Source organism: Symphalangus syndactylus, chromosome 12, assembly GCF_028878055.3.
Source record: "Symphalangus syndactylus isolate Jambi chromosome 12, NHGRI_mSymSyn1-v2.1_pri, whole genome shotgun sequence".
NCBI lineage: Eukaryota > Metazoa > Chordata > Mammalia > Primates > Hylobatidae > Symphalangus > Symphalangus syndactylus.
In genome coordinates, this window is record NC_072441.2 from 70,307,743 (window position 1) to 70,323,288 (window position 15,546).

The 15,546-nt window shown below is 46.6% G+C and overlaps 1 pseudogene; it reads right to left on the reverse strand.

Moving 5' to 3' along the window:
* Nucleotides 1–9,049: 9,049 nt before the first annotated feature.
* LOC134734670 (voltage-dependent anion-selective channel protein 2-like) lies at nucleotides 9,050–9,935 on the reverse strand (annotated as a pseudogene).
* Between the last annotated feature and the right edge of the window lie 5,611 nt (nucleotides 9,936–15,546).

Below are 15,546 nucleotides of genomic sequence, written 5' to 3' on the forward strand. Positions count from 1 at the left end.
GGTGTTGAGTTGCCTGGTAATAGATCCATTTCCACTTATCCAGGAAAGGAATTCCTTGGACAAACCAGCAGCTTTCCTCAGACAACCCTCCCTTTGTCAATCAGGTGTGGGGGGACCCATTGCAGGCTCGTTAACATGTTTGGGGAACGCTCATGAAGCACAAGGTCCCGTGCTAAGCATTAGCATTTAATCTTCCAAAAAGTCTGAGATAGGATGATTAGGTTTACAGGTGAGGAAACCTAAACGTCATACAGCTGCTGCAGCCAGCACCTGGCTCTGGGGTGTCTGACTCCAGGGCTCCAGCTCTCAGTTCTGTTACAGTATGCTATTTTGTCTTTGTCCTGCATTTTACAGGGTGGCACATGGAAGAGGCATGGGAGAGCAAATATCCTGCCTTCCAACAGAAGCCTTTGAAGAGGAATGAGGAGGAGGACAAAGCCACTGATTAAATTGATTAGTTAAAATTAAAAATTAAGCCAACTGACGAAGTTAAAATGGGGTACCTATTGTGGTTGGCATGACGTTTTAAATTAGAATTGAAATGGAAGCAGCATCACAGTTTCCCCCATGCCTTATCCAGGCAGCCATGTACTATGGGGGTATTTAAACGACCTGCAGGCTGGAGAGGAGGGCGGGGGAGTGCAGGAGGGCTTTTGCAGAAGTCAGGAAACCAGCTCACCTGCAATGCTGAAACAATGAAACCAAGAAGGGAGGGGACTCAGAAAACTAATAGCACAAACCCAAGCAGTTCCTGGAGTCAAACACCTGTGGTTTTTCATGCACTAAATATAGTGGAAGTTGGATCATCTTATCCTTAAATAAACACTACAGCTAGCACAGACTTTTTTGAAAAGAATCTTTACATTGGCTCAGGTAAGCGGGAGCCTGGGAGAAGCAGCGCTTGGGTGGCTGTGAATGGTCTGCGGCAGCCTCTGGTCCTCACATCCCCTGCTATCTCAGGATCCCACACAAAACATTCCTCTGTGGTTTTTTCCCTGCTCTTAAGTCAACTGCATTTACCTTGTTGTCCCTATGCCCTTCATCCCCTCCCCCTATCGTGAGAGATCAGTTTCCTTGGCCTTCACCTGATCTGACCAGGGATAGCAGGAGAGGTGCCCCCTCTCTCTCTTGCTCTGGCAAAAGAGGCAGCTTTTCAGCAGGCTTATTTTCCATCCTACTTTAGATATTACTGAAAGGAAATGAACTCTTCTTTGACTTTGCCTTTTGAATTTTGGATGCTGCTGAATTGGGCACAGCCCCTACTTTAGGAAACGTTAAACCAGAGGCTTGTGGCCAGGTTTCTGGCTTGCTGTTTGAGTGGCAGTTTGGTGCCCAGTAGGGTTCAAGGGATTCAAAGTGAGGAGGCCTTTACAGACAGGCAGTGGGGCAGAAGAGCTGGAGCTTTGGAGCTGGAGACTCCAGCTCAGGATGCTCCTCTGCTCCCCTCATGATTACATAAACCGCTCCAAGCCCAGTGTCCTTGTGGGTACAATGCAGGTGATGATGATGCCGGCTTTGGGGTTCCTAAGAATTAGGAAAGCCAGGTATTTTTAAAATAAAGCTCCAAGCCCAGTACCGGGTGCCCGTAGACGGTATCTATTACTTGATATCCTCTGCTCTAGAGGAGTTTACAGTCTGCTTGGGGAGTTAAGAGAAATGTCTAAGTGGTATTTAAAGCATTGACATATGTGTGCCACAGATTCTTTGGTTCTGCTGGACATCAGGAAGTAAAAACCCTGGCTACAATTTATTAAGACCTAAAGAGGCTAGTTAAGGGCATGATACACACTTTCACGATGCTCGTGACAGCCCTGCCAGCTAAGGGCAGTAGTCTCTCCCCTTACTCCACCTGCTACTTAACGGAAGAGAAACTAAGGCTCAGAGAGGTTGAGCAACACACCACAGCCTGCACAGCTTCCTGGGCCGGCAGTTTTACACCTGGCGCCAAGATAGTGTGGACTGTGTCCAGCTGCTGGGCTGGGAGCCTAGGGCAGCGGCCAGTGCTCTGTTCTGGCTGACTGCCCTGATGCCCATTGGCCTGTGGGTTGCAATATCATCATAATTCCTACTAAGCAACCCATTAGCCTCACTCTCGAGGTATTGCCGAATCACCGAAGTTTCCCAGAACTTCAGACCCACTTCTCCCACTCCTCTGCTGAGGGTAAGCAGAGAATGAAAGGTACTGCTCTGGAGGACTGTGGCAAACCCTATACAATGAAGTCATTTTGTCCTTTCACTGAGCAACTTCCCTGTACCAGGAATTAGAATCTGCACATTGAAAAGGCCCAGAACCCTCCTGCTCTAGTGTGGCAGGCGCTTTTGTAAATGTGTGACCTGCTGGTTTTGCTGGGATGTGCACATTTCTAATAATGGTGTTGATCAACAAAGAGGACTTTGCATGGCAGGGGCGTGCCCTCCCTCCAAAGCTGCTGTTTCAGAGGTTCCTCCACCATGGAAGCCCTGGACCTGGGACACACTCACGCTCCCTAACATGGTTATGTTTCCTGTGAGACAAATGCCTCTTCCACCCTAAGAGTATTTAGTGACTTCAAATAGGGTCAGCAGTCCAGGCCTGGTGAAAGAGGGCAGGGAGAGAGACCCTGCCCAGCCACGGAGGGTCAGCTCAGGTGAGTTTCTGACCCCAGCACGGTGGAAACCGATTAGAGAAATAACTTGTTGGGGACGTGATGAGGGTTGTTCTGAATCCAGAGGCAGCAATCTTTTTCCACAAAGGTCTAAATAGTCAATATTGTAGGCTTTGCGGGTCTCTGTCACAAATATTCCACCAATGTTGTATCATGGAAGCAGCCATCAATGACACACAAATGCAAGGGCAAGGCTGTTCCAATAGAACTGTATTTATGGACACTGACATTCGAATTTCATGTCATTTTTACGTAGCATGAAATATTCCTTTGATTTTCCCTAATCATTTAAAATCCAGCCTATTTTGGCTGTTCACAAACCAACAGCAGGACAGATTTGGCCCACTGGCTGGAGTTTCCCACCCATGAACTAGAGCACAGGGTGCCTCACAGCAAGACCCTCCGCCTGTTTTTTTCTGCCTTTCCCCCACCCCCACCATGTTCCTCAGTAAGGTAGAACGGCAGACTGCCAGTCCTGTTAGCTGGGTATTACCTGCCTCCTTAGTGGTTCCTCCATTGCACCTCCTCAGGGTTGGTTGTGGTTGCCTGTTGACAGCATGAGTTGCTGTCACTGCAACTCTGAAGCTGGGCCTTGAAGTTCCAACCACGTGGGCGTCACTGCCCTCTGGTCCCAGATGGTCCTGTTGGCCCACCTTCCACCATGCCCCTCACCACTGGAGAATCTCCTCTTCCCATCAGGGTCACAGTTTCTTATGTTCCCAGCAAGTGTGGACTTCCTTCCCCGGTTCTTCATAGAGCCCCCAAATATTAGAACGCCTGCTAGGCAGGCTGGTTCTACTCCTTAGAACTCCTCTGAAAGAGCTTGGGACAATTTGTTTGGAATTTAAAGTTACACCCCATATTGTTGGGCCAATATATCCTTCCTGCCCACAGTCCCCAGGTGCACCCCCGAGGCTAACTTAGCAAGCCCTTTGTTCTGGTGTCCTGAGGGTGGACTGCAGAGCCCTTTACCACTTTCCTGAGGGGGGCGGTGGGTAGGGACTGTTTGAGAATGCCGCAGCCCACTGGACCCCAGGCGTGGCCAGCAGAGTCGGCCCCACTGGAATCAGACTCCTGGCCCCGGGAGCTCAGCCTCTTTGCCTGCAGCAGGCCTGCAGTCTGTCAAAAGTTGGAGAAATGAAATCCAGACATACCAAATGCTCCCGATGAGAGGACATTCCAAATGGAAAACTATCCATTCAGACTCACCCTTGATGAGTCTAAAGGGGGATAGGGAGGACCCTGACAATATCAGTATAACTCTGTGGGCCGTTCAGGTTTGCAAGGGAAAAGGTGAAGGAAAGGCCATCATGAAAAAGGCTTCACTCTGCCAAGAATAAGTCAAGAATACTCAAGTTGACCGGGAGCAGTGGCTCACGCCTGTAATCCCAGCACTTTGAGAGGCCGAAGCAGGAGGATTGCTTGGGCCTAGGATTTCAAGACCAGCCTGGGCAACATAGTGAGACCCCATCCCAAGTCATTAAAAACAATTTATTTTTAAAAGAATGCTTAACCCATGAAGGAAGTTGTCTGAAAAATAATAAGCTTCAATAAGAACAGGCAGAAGATAGCCCTACTGCCTAGGGAGGGAAAGGCTGAAGTGAATGAGGCTGCAAAGACAGCCCAGTGCCTGCTTCCTCCTGGGCTTCTCTCTTTTCCATTGCAGAGGGAACAGGCACTGAGAGTGAGAACTGAGTGGGCTGGGGAGCTGGATAGACTTTACCCTGCCATTTCCTAACCCTGTGACATTCGGCAAGTTCTGTTTCTGCGGCTATAGAAATGGGGATGCTTACCTGCTGCAGTTAGTATAAGGATTAGAGGAGGTAAACTTAGTAAAGACCCTAGCACTATGTCGATGGTTAATAAACAGTAGCCTAGATACGTGAGTACGGGTGCTTAAACAAGGCGATTCATCAGTAAAGTAGCAACCTTCATTTTGGTCCTCTGATGCCTGATTAAAATCACCTAGAGTGCTAGTTCAAAATGCAGACTCCCAGGATCCCGCCCTCAGATTCTGATTTAGAGGGACTGCGGAAGGGCTGAGGAAGGGCCAGGGAGTCACGTCCGGATAGTTCTCAGGTGCCCTGGAGTTTGGAAGCCGCAGTCATAAGGGTTAAGGAGGAGGTGTATGACGGGAACAGGGACAGTGGGAGAGTCCTTAGAGCTGGAATGAGGGTGACCAGCCTAGATGATGACATCCCAGGGGACGGAGGACACTTGAACACATGTCACAGATCTTCATGAGGAAAACATCGGACCAGTAAGCTAGATGTCCACACTTAGGATTCAATTTTTAAAAGGTGGTTTTGATTAAAGGGACCAATTTGCTTGTCATTTTTTTTGGACTATTAGATTGGGGGTGAAAAGATTGTTGTATTTTGTGTTTTTAGTTGCCTATTGTTAGAATAGTGCATTTTTACTTCAGATTTTGAAAAAGTCACCATGCTCGAATGGTGATAAAATCAGGGGGGTTTGTGGTTAGTAGAACAAAACTAAGATTTGACGTCGGCACAGCAGGCAGTGATGAGGGATTTCCCACTTCCCCTAATAAAATCCCCAGTGTTGAAGGGAGCCTTCCATCAGGAGGGGAAGGTGACCAAGCTGCTTTTCCCTCTGGAGCCCTCACTTCAGTGGCCCTGTCCTTCCACTGTCTAGGAAGCTGCTCTTCCTTTGCAGACTGCCCCTAACAAGAGTCCCCACAGGCACCCTTGGTTCCCAGAGCCAGCGGAGACAAGCTGGATGTTTAACAAGATACATTACTAAATTTGTAAAAGAAAATAAATCTAGAGAAAACACAAATTATAGGACAATACAGAGTATCCTCATGATACTCCCTTATGGAACTGGGTCTTCTGGGCTCCAGTCCACACCCCCAGCTGCCCAGCTCTGTGCTCAAGCTCCCAGGGGCTGGCTGCTGTCCGAGCCTCCATTGGTGGGACCCAGTTACTATCACCATGACTCCAAGACCATGTTCTTGACCTCTTGACCCTCCTTAAATTCAGATTCCACAACCTAGGGACAGATTCCCCATTGTTCGTTATCCAGGATCTTCCCTTTCAATTTTTACATCTGCCAAGAGACTTTCCAGCAAAGACCTCGCTGTTCAGGTGAGACTCACTCTGCCCCTTCCCTGTGCGCTGCTAGCTGTGGCATTCATAAGCCAAAGACAAATCACTTATGGGGGCAGTGGATCTGCTCAGGTCCCTAGAGGCCTGCATTTCCCACTTCTCCCTTCAGCCTAAAGCCCTGCTGCAATCAAGTCACCCTGTTCTCAAAAACCTTCAATAGCTCTTCATTGCCTGTAGAACGAGGCTCAGGATCTCTCAATAGCGAAAGTTTAAAGGAAGTCTTGGGCCAGACACAGTGGCTCACGCCTGTAATCCCAGCACTTTGGGAGGCCGAGGTGGGTGGATCACCTGAGGTCAGGAGTTCAAGACCAACCTGGCCAACATAGTGAAACTAGAAATACAGAAATTAGCTGGGCATGGTGGAGTCTATACTAAAAATACAAAATTAGCTGGGCATGGTAGAGTGCACCTGTAGTCCCAGCTACTAGGGAGGCTGAAGCAGGAGAATTGCTTGAATCCGGGAGGCAGAGGTTGCAGTGAGCTGAGATCATGCCACTGCACTCCAGCCTGGGCGACAGAGTGAGACTCCACCTCAAAAAATAAAAACAAATAAAGGAAGCCTCAAATCACCTTCCAAGTCTATCTCCCATCCGTCCCAGCCCCACATGCTCCACTATAGCTTCCGGGGCAGTGAGAAGGGATGATAGGGTAAGGAAACCCACATTTTCTCTGGAAAAATGGTCACCAGTTTCCAATTAGTCCCATTTCACATAGGGTGAGAGCTGGTGGGGCACTGGCCTGGACACCAGGAGACCATGTCCTATTCTGGTGTGTGCAGCCTTCTAGCCTCAGGTGAGGCACCAGCCTTTGCTGGGACTCAGGTTCTTCATCTGCAAAATGCAGATATTGGATTAGCCTATCTGTAGGATCCTTGCCCACAGCTCCACAGTGGCCTTTGTGACTCAAAAAAGCTGGGAAGGACTCAGTTGCCCAGAGAAGGCCTGACATGATGCGGGACCCTTGCTTATGCTGGTGACAGGAGTGATTCTGGGCTTTCTCTGCACTCAGCCTTCTTGTGAGGGAGAAATGGCTCAACTCTATGCAATGAGCACAGGAGTAGTGCTCAGCACATCCTGTGCACACCACTTTGCCAGGCCCTGGGGGTCAGGGAAGGATGAGAAATAGTCCCTGCCCATAAAGAGCTCCTGGGAAATACAAGACAAAAACACACTCGTGTCACGCTGTGGATGACTACTGTGACAGAGGAGGACAATGTTAGGGTCTCATTGGCAGGGGATGACTGGAAGAAGCCTCAGAAAGCAGGGGCCTTGGAGCTGCACCTTGCAGGATGAGCCCAGTTTGGCTGCACACTCCCTGGGGAATGGGGAGGCAGTGAGGAGCCATTGAAAGCTTTTAGCGGAGGAGTGACAAGAGAAACACCTGCATACAGCAGCTGCTTGGGAGATAGGGTCCCTGTGTGGGGACTTGAACAATACCCCAAGTACTATTTCGAAAGATTCGTGTTTGTGTTTCGAAAGATCACTGTGGCAACTGTGTCATGGATGAAGGGGCAGAGGTGAGACTGGAAACAGGGAGACCTGAAAGGCAGCTGCAGCAATGGTCCAGGCAAGGCGTGCTGACAGGGTGCAGACCTGAACTTCGGCACAGAACAATTACAGAACCCTTTACAAACCTGGGCATAGCCACAAAGAATTCAATAGTAGAATTTGTTCAGTAGACTCATGGGTGTCAGGCATACCTGTTTATTCTAGTCAGTCATTGTATTTTATGTCCTGGAATAGTTTCAATAGTTTCCCTCTCCTTCCTTCTCCCCATTTCAGCTATCTTCTCCACCTCACCCGACTCACCCCCATAGCATTCTTTTTTTTTGAGACGGAGTCTCACTCTTGTCGCTCAGGCTGGAGTGCAGTGGCGCAATCTTGGCTCACGGCAACCTCTGCCTCCCTGATTCAAGCAATTCTCCTGCCTCAGCCTCCTGAGTAGCTGGGATTACAGGCACCCACCACCACGCCCGGCTAATTTTTGTACTTTTAGTAGAGACGGGGTTTCACCAAGTTGGCCAGGCTGGTCTCAAACTCCTGACCTTAGGTGATTGGCCCGCCTCAGCCTCCCAAAATACTGGGATTACAGGCTTGAGCCACCACACCCAGCCCACCCCCATAGCATTCTACACCCACTCAGCCCCACTTCAAGTATAAGCAGCCTCACAGTGAAAGCCAAAGAAGGTATCTAATTCAGCATTTCTCAAGGATGTGCTTTTGGGATTATGGGCAGAGCAATTCTCTGTTGAGGGACTGTCCCATGCATTGTAGAACATTTCGCATTCTGGTCCTTAGGGAGCGGATGGCTCTAGCATCCCCTAGTGATTTTGAGAATCAAACAATATCCCCTAGGCTTCCAAACTTCCCTTACTGGAGCAACACTTGGGGTATTGTTCATGCCCCCACACGGGGGTCCTATCTCTCAAGCAGCCGCTGTATGCAGGCGTTTCTCTTGCCTGCCATCCCCTGAAAAACCAGCCCCCAGGGACACATCATCTACCACCTCACCGTCTCACATCAGGGTAGACTGAGAGGATAGAGGGCCCACTCAGTCAGCCTGCATGTATGTCTGAAATAGCTTTATTCTACCCTCATCTTGGATTGAATTTGGCTGAGTATAACATTCTTGAATTTGGCTGAGCATAAAATTCTAGGCTAGTAGTCATTTTTCTTCAGAATGTGGAGACATTTCCTCATTATAAAAATTTTTTAAAAGCATGTACCCTCTTATTGTAGTCTTAAAAGGTTCATGGAACTAATCTAGGGACAGATTTAGGCAAAGAGCAGAATGCTCACCTGAAAAATAAAGTGTTAGCAGGATACCAGGACGATTTGACCCTTGCTGGCAGGTACTTGGAACCATTAATTACACGCTTGTTTTATTCATGATGTGTAGTGTTCTGGGATACCAAAAGTAATTCTAATGGTGGTTGAATTTAACAAAAAAATTTAAACCTCATCTTAGAATGTCCACTGATTCATCTCACGCAATGAAAATATTCAATGTTTAAAGGAACATAAAAACAAACATGCACACAACTGTGCAGTTTTCATAAAGGTCTATTTCATGATTGGTGAGTAGCACATTTAACAGTTCAATACATCTAAACAATGTATAGATAACTGCAGGACTGCAGCACTGGTAACTAGAGAGAGAGAGCCTATTCAACTAGAAAGCAGCTAACAAGCAACTGTCTAGAGATTTAAAATACAGCTCTTGTTTAGATCATCCTTCATTTTGATCACCTTCTCAGGGTGATCAAATCTTCTGATATCCATTCCCAGAGGTTTCTTTCATCTGGATTAAGCCTGCAACTCCAGGGCAAGGCCAAGTGTGTGGCCTCCAGCATCCATGCTCTTCCCATCTACCAGAGCAGACAGGGTGAGCTTCACACCAGGCCTCAGGGGTGGAGTGTAGCTGACCCCAGTCAACCAGTTGTTGACTTTTGCAGAAATGGAAGCAGTGGGTTTCAATTGGAATGTAGCTGCAAGGCCAAAACGAGTGCAGCTGGTAGCTGATGTCCAAGCAAGGTTTACTAAAGCATCAAGATCTTCACATACTTTCTGATAAATTGATCCTCCAAATTCTGCCCCATCATTGACATTAGTGTGCAGCTGGAAGTCCCCAGTCCTGTAGCCCACTGCAAAGTTATTCTTTGTCCGCTTTGACTTGGTGCTGTCAAAGCTCATCTGGTACCCAGCAAGCTGAACCATGAATCGCAAGTCCAGCAAAATCAAAGTTAACATCACAGCCAAGCTTTACAAGCTCCTTCTTGTAAGAGGACTTGATTTTGCCACTTTTCTTTCCTATGTTTGGTGAGAAGCTAGTATCTAATATCATTTCCAAACCTTGACAAATTTGGTCTTCAATTGTGATTTCTGTCCCCAGAGTGTCATCAGTGCTCCATTTTTCTGTGAAAGTCAAATCCTACTTGCACCATTTATATTTGGACTCCAAGATTCCAGTAATTTTACCAGTGTCTGTATTAGATGAACCAGACTTTGAGAATTCCAAGCCACCACATACATGACTTTGCTTTTACCTCATTTTACCAACTTAAAACCAAATCCTTTGAACCCTCTCTGGGAGCTTTGACAAGGTGAGCATATGATGGAGGAAGACACACTGGCTGTGTACAAGTCTGTCAGTAGGTCGACATGGTCAGGCCTCAGGAAGAGGTGATCTGGTAGTCTCCTTAGTGAGGCTGCTGCTGTTGCTCCACTTGCAGGTGAGGCCACTGGACTCACTCATGGAGCTGCACCTGCCGTGGCTGGAAGGCAAGGGAAGGAGCTTCATTGTCTTTTAGCTTCTAGTATTGCTGTTGAGAAGTCTGATGCCACTGATGCTGTATCCTTGTATGTGACCTGTTCCCCTAACCCCTGCCCTTTGAGAGTCTTCTCTTTACTTCTGGTGTTCCGGATTCTATGATAAAGTGCCTTTGTCTGTGTGTGCCTCTGTATAATTTGTATGTGCCTGTGTCTGTGTCTCTGGGTGTGCATGTGTGTAAGTGCCTGTGTCTGTGTGCCTGTGTGCCTGTAAGTGCCTGTGTCTGTGTGTCTATGTGTGTGAGTGCCTATGTCTGTGTGTCTGTGTGCTTGTGTCTCTGTAAGTGTCTGTGTCTGTGTGTCTGTATGTGTATACGTTTACATTCACTGTGCTGGGCACTCCATGAGTGATTTTAATCTGAAAGTTATATCCTTCAGTTATGGGAAATGTTTCCTTTACTATTTCTTTAAAAATGTTTTCTCCCTTTTCTCTGTTTTCTCTTTCTGGATTTTGATTATTCAGGTGTTGGACCTCTGGACTAATCTAGTGCTACTGTTTATCTCTGGTTTTCAATCAGAATCTCTCTCTCTTTCTCCATCTCTCTCATTTCTCTGTTTCTTTAACTTTCTGAGTGACTTTTCTGAAAAAACATTGTAAACTTTCCATTGAATTTCTAAGTTTTGCTATCAACTCTTTAACCTGTTTTTGAACACATACCCCTTTTAAGCTTCCCTTTTCCGTTTCACAGGTACAATATCTTCTATCACTTTGAGAATATTATTTATAAATTTTGCTGGCATTTTATTTTGCCCTTGTACTCTCTTTTCTCCTAGTGCCTTTTGTCTGTTCTCTGTTAATGTGTTTTATTCCTTGTCTTTGATTTTAGAGGTGTTCTTCAGAAGGCGGCGATCGTTACCTACTCATGCTTATTTTGGTATGAGTCACATAAAAATTAGTTAGAAGCTCTAGTTCATGCATGAACCTCACAGTCTTCCAACCTTCTCTGTATTCAGCCATATTTTGTTAGGAGACCCCCAGATGTGGATATCTGTAGGTATTCTCTCCTGGGCTGGTCAGTTTTCCCAAGAGGAATCTTCTGCCAGCCATATGTATGTCTGGATGTACAAGCCTGACTCACAGTAAAGCATGTGGATTTCACTTAATCCCACTTTCAGAATCAAAAGTCTCAACCATCTTCTGAGCTACTATTGGTATCTCCAAATCCAGAGCCTTTCTAATTTACCTTCTGCAGAGAGTAAGCCTCCTTTCTTCCACTTGGGTGAGCAGGTACCATTGCTGGATAGTACAGGCTTGGGGTATAACTGCTCTTTATGAAGACTTTTTACAAATCCTGTGGTTTTCTGTCCACCCCCACATTCTGGCTTTCAAAGATATTTGATGTTTCTCATTCCTAAGCCCTGCTGAGGCTTGAGGTGCACATAGGCTTGCTTCTTTTTTCATTTTTCCACTTTCTAGCTTTGATTTCAGAGTTCTCAGGTCTGCCAAGTCAGTTACTGCCCATCCAACTGCTTCTCAACTTCCCCAAAGCATGTGGATTGCTCTCACCATCTGCCATTTCTTCTTCCATTCTCATTGTAATTATGAGTGTTTGCCTTTTGTATTCTTTCTCTGTCATTTTTGTTGGGATTAAGGTGAAGGCAGTGTATAGCCTCTTCAGATTTTTTTTTTCATCTAGCAATATGCATTTTAGGTTCCTCTGTGCTTCTATGCATTCACCTACTGAAGGACATCTTGGTTGCTTCCAAGTTTTGGCAGTTATAAATAAAGATACTGTAAATACTCATGTGCCATGTGCAGGTTTCTGTGTGGACATAAACTTTTAACTTATTTGGGTAAATGCCAAAGAGTGAGATTGCAGGATCATCCGGTAAGAGTATGTCTAGGCTGTTGTTGTTGTTGTTGTTGTTTTGTTAAGAAATCACCAAACCCTCTTCCAAAGTGGCTGTACCATTTTGCATTCTCACCAGCAGTGAATGTTGCTCTACATCCTCACTAGCATTCAGTGTTGTCAGTGTTTTGGATTTTAGCTGTTCTTATAATAATATTTTTAATGTCCTTGTCTCCTAATTCTATAATCTCTGTCAGTTCTGGGTCTAAGTTGATTGGTTTTTTTCCTTATTATGGGCTATATCTTCTTGCCTTTATACATGCCTGAAAATTTTTTATTCATTACAGAAATTGTGAATTTTACCTTGTTGGGTACACAATATTTTTGTATTTCTATAAATATTCTTGAGCTTCAGTCGGTATGTAGTTAAGTTTGATCCTTTGGGTCTCTTAAGCCTTGTTAGATAGGACCAGAACTGCATTTCACTGTGGACTAATTTTCCCCCACTATTGAGGGAAGACCCTTTTGAGTACTCTATCTGATGCCCCATGAATGATACAATTTTACACTCTGGCTGGTAGGAATAGGAACAATTCCTGGCTCTGTGGATTGTTCTCTCTAATCCTTTAGGGTGCTTCTTTTCCCAACCTTGAGCAGGTTTCTTACCTTTATGCGTGGATCAGGATTCAGCTGAAGAGTCCAGGGAGACCCCCTGCAGACCTCTGGGGCTTCCTCTCAGTGGTGCTGTCTCCTCTCTGGTACTCTGCCCTGCACCCTCTAGAGGCCTTGACCTCCCCAGATTCCTAGCTCCATCTCTGAAACTGAAATCATTTTGGCTTCTTCCTTCCTATCTCAGGGGCCTGGAAACTCTCTCCAGCCAGTAAACTGAGGCAGTCACAGGGCTCATCTCCTTTGCTTCCCATCTCTCCGGAATTGCTGCCTTTCATTGCCTGATGTCCAATGTTGTTCAATATTTTGTCTTGTTTTTAATTTTTTCAGCCAAGGAAATAAAAATGGTTTCTTTTATTTCAACTTGGCTGGAGATGGAAGTCTAAAGATTTCTTTTGAATTAAACGAATTCATTAATAAAGACAAATCTTTATTACTGTAATGTTCAGAATAGATAGACTCCACAGCAGCCGTGGTCATGATAAAAATAAAATCTAGCAAGTGCAACCCTTTGGTCTGTCGCTTGGGTCAGCTGTGACGGAGCCACCAGGAGGCTCGTGTTATCTGGCCACTCCCTCCCTAGACTGGGACCTGCAATGGTAGCAGTCAGTGAATCCACAGTGGAGGCTGGGTCTGATTTCCTGGAAGGCCAGAGGCCAGTCTCTGTCTTTGGGAAGCAGAGCAAGGGCGTAGGATGGTGGGTGAAGATGAAACCATTGGAAAAGTGATTATGATATCGTGCTGTTTTTCTTATTAAAAAGTTCCATCTAACCATTTGGAAAAAGGAATATTCCTAAGTAGGGGATCTATGTTGGCAACTTGAGAAAGACCATGTAACTGGATGACTCCCTGGACCTTCATCTCTTATCTCCTGTGGCCTTCTGGTGCTATCCTGCTGTTATCCTGCAGCTCAGGGGGTGCAAGTCTCTGGGCCAGCTTGTTTCTCACATACCCAAAGACGAGCCCTTTGATCATAAGCACTTCAAAAATTTTACCTTCATGATAGAATTCTTTCCAAAATTTATTGCATACTTTCCTGCCTTGGTAAGAATAATAAAACGGCAATACTACTACCACTAATAATGAATGCTTATTGAGTTTGGCACTGTTTAAAGTGCTTTGTGTGTGTTAATTCATTTAATCCTCACAACAACCCCGTGAAGTAGGTACAAGTATTCTCACCATTTTGTAGATGAAGAAACATACACAAGGAGATTAGGAATTTATCCAAGGCATACAGATCACACAGCACAATTTTATCTATTCTTGGCCCCTTAGAGATATCACTAGGATCATCAAATATTAGACTGTGGCCATGAATGCAGACATGAACGTGGATGGGCCTACAAGTTTGTGTACGAAACTGAGGCCCCTCGAAGTTAGGTTCCTTGTGAGCCCACTGAGGACTTTGTCGGGGCAGCACTTATTCTACATGAAAGCCTGCAGAGAAGCAACTCTGGGGGTGTCTCCTAGAAAATAAAAGTCGCAGGAGATTGATGAGGACAGGGAAGAGTGGAGAACTGGAAGCGATGTGGTTGGGGGAGCCGTGGTCGTGGTGGTGGAGGACATTAAAGGTGCACAGATGGCAGCCACAGCGGGCTTCCCTGAGCACGAAGAAGCCTGATTGAAGTTGATTCTTCCATAGATTGAATGGGACCATTCAGACTTGGGCTCACCTGTATTGACGGTGACCCTGACAGTTACCTAACCTTGCCATGGGTTAACTAACACACTGATATAATAGAGAAAATAGTACTTAAAATTTAGGTATGACTGGCTTGGATTGGCTCAAATATGTACATAAAGTGCTTAGCAGAATGTCTGGAATGTAGTAATAACTCAGTGAATGGTCTTAGCTGTTTTTAATAATGAAGCTCTGGAGTGAGGCCAAGAGGAACAGTTGCCTTTGGTTACATAATCCGTCTTGTCCATGACTTTGAATTTAGTCTCAGGGACACAATGGGCAGGTTTCTCTGGAGGATGCTGGTTCCCTGAGAGGTGAGAAGCTGGGTGCGTAATCTTGGACCCATGTTCCCACCCCACTGGGCAGCCTTACTGGGCATGGCCCCTTCTGTTCTGGCTCCCTGGGACTTGGCTCACTGAGTTTGGCTCGGGGCAGAGTCGTATGACTGGTCCTCACTGCACCCAGCTTGCTCTGGCGGGTATCAGGTGGCCTGCAGCTTGAAGAACTCCTATGTCAGCAGCTCTGGAAGCCAGCAGCTCTGAGGGAGAGACCAGAGGTCTTGAGCTGGAGACACCCAGAGGCCCAGCGACAGACTAGTCTAGAACAGGGACATCAGACCTGGCAGCACATGGCTCAGCCCTGTGGAGTCCAGACTGCAGTGGCTTCAACCGGCCCCCAGGCTCCTTCTCCTCTGGCCCAGATTTGAACGGCACCCTGTGCAGACTGGAGGACTTTACCTCCTAGGAGCTGCAGCTTCCTACAGAAGACCAGTGGGTGCGCCAGTGAAGTTAGAATGGGCCCACGTGCCCCAGGGAGGCAGCCTTTCCTGCAGCACAGAAGTGGGAGAGCATAGCTGGAAGGAATGGAGGAGAGGGGAGCAGAACTCAGGACCAGAGGGAGGCCTGAAGGAAGTTATCTTAGTGTAGTCTGTTATAGAAAACTTTTTTAAAAAGAAAAGTAATTTTAGTATTTTCAAATCCTGTATCTAGTATTTAAGGGAGAACTGATGCCCTAGGAATGTTTGACATTTTTCTTTTCACATCAAAACCCATTCTGTAAATGAAATTGCTGGTGGAAGCCCAGTGCAGGGAGCAGGTTGAAGCAGGGCAGCTGTGCTGTGGCCAACGCAGGCGCCCGGAGTCCTGCCCCCGCTGTGTGTGGCTCCCTCAGGAAGCCCAAAGCCCACCGCTACAGAAACAAGGGCCATGCTTTGAAACCTCTGTAAAATAAGAGAAAGAGAAACCCAGGCACTGCCAAAAGAAGTGGTGCCCCATAACAGCCCATGTCCCACTGTGACTTATG